The following is a 1,991-nucleotide window of genomic DNA, read 5'->3' on the forward strand; positions in this document are numbered from 1 at the left end:
AAGCAAAAACAAACAAACAAAACTGTTAGCTACAAAATGATGTGATTTCACCCAGAAAGCGCTACAGTACCAAGCAAACACTCTAAAATATTGGGGAGACAAGTCAAAATCAAAGTTACGGAAAGGACATACTCTCAAAATAAAACCTAGTCGTCCTACGAATGAACGTGAAAAATAACCAGCTCCTGTCTCGCGCGCTCAAATGACCTTATGCAGTTGCGAGCGCCGTAAAAAAAAAATTAAACTTAAGTTAGAACTAACTTTTTGGTTATAGCCTACTCGTTGAGGCCCACTCGACATAATTTACATCATTTTTGGAGATAGGCCGTTTCGTTTCTTCCTGTCCAAGCCAAATCAACATGTTATAAACACTTCACAGCAGAACGAAAGAGGTTATAGATGAAGTACCTAAACAAAGGAATCAAACTTAGATCTTTAACACAAGTGGTAACACCCCCCCCCCCCAAAACACAATACATGTACCATGGAACATGTGGATGAACAGTGAAGGACAGACTGTAAAAAAGGTTAAAGTAATGGCTGGAAAACAGACATATAGCCTAGTAACTAGCCTAATAACTGCTATCAATTACCCTGTTCAACTTCAACATCTTCCATGAACAAATCATGACTGGCTATGCCTTTGTGAGCACAATCAAAATCGGTTGGCAAATAGTTACTAACCTCAGGTTTGCCGGTAACATTGACAGACTCGGAGGAAATGAAAAGAACAACTCGCCAGACTGGTGAAACGACTGGATGAAACATCAACCAGATATTAGTGCTGAGAAAACGAAGATGATGATGAATAGTGACGAACCCATGAAAAACAAAATTACGGTCAATGGTCAACAGCTTGAAACAGTCGACCAGTGGTTATAATAATAACATTTTAAAAATTTAAAATGATGATGATGATGATGATGATGATGATGATGATGATAATGATGATGATGATGATGATGATGATGATGATGATGATGATGATGATGATGAGATCCAGTTTGATAGCCCTTGGTGCTATCATCAGCCAAGAAGGATCGAAGCCAGAAGTCCAGACAAGAATTACATAAACAACAGAGGCGCTTACAGAACTAAGACCAATATATAGAAAGATAAAAACACCTCAGTCAATTCTAAAATCAGACTACTCTATGCCCTCGTCATCTCCATCTTTCTGTATGCCTGTGAATCATGGACCTTGACGGCAGAGCTTGAGAGGAAGATACAAGCAGCCGAAATGAGATGCTTTAGACGACACTTTGGCATATTTTACAATGATCACGTCAAAAATGAGGAAGTGCGTAGTAGAGTGAAACAACACAGGCCATTAAACTTGCTGTCTACTGTGAAGCGAAGAAAACTGAATTGGTATGGTCATGTAACAATAATTTATAGATTGTGAGGCCTGTCCAAGACCATTCTTCAGGGAACTGTGCAGGTGGGTGGGGGGGAGAGGAGGGTAAAGGAAGGGTGGACCGAAAACATGTCGGAATGGACAAGGGAAATCCTTCGCTGAAACTCAGGTGCTCTTGAAAATACTGTGAAAAGTGGAGGCACCTGACGATACTCTCTATCGTACAGAGCCCCTACGATCCTCGTGGATTATGGGATCAGTAAGCAGAAAGTAAACTAGTTTATGACCCGTGGTAACGTAATATATTTTATATTATTATGTCCTGTTTAGTATCATTTTCTTCCTGCCTTCTTAGACTGCACTTAGATCTAGCCTAGGTGTCTAAGGGGAGACAATTGTCGGACGAGGGTCAGGTGTGTTGCCTTTCACTACTTTCAGATATCTATGTTGTTCCTTTGGCTGGAGGGTCTAATAGTCTAATGTTCATTTGTTTCGTCTCTCTGCATTTTTTATTCCCTCGACTAGGTTACCATAATAATATTATTTAAAAAATAACCAATAACCCATTTGTGTTTATTGGACGTCACTAAAAGTAAATAAAGTAACCATCAAATAAATAAATAAACATATAAAT

The sequence above is a fragment of the Aplysia californica genome, unplaced genomic scaffold, assembly GCF_000002075.1.
Source record: "Aplysia californica isolate F4 #8 unplaced genomic scaffold, AplCal3.0 scaffold00506, whole genome shotgun sequence".
In the NCBI taxonomy this organism is placed as follows: Eukaryota; Metazoa; Mollusca; class Gastropoda; order Aplysiida; family Aplysiidae; genus Aplysia; species Aplysia californica.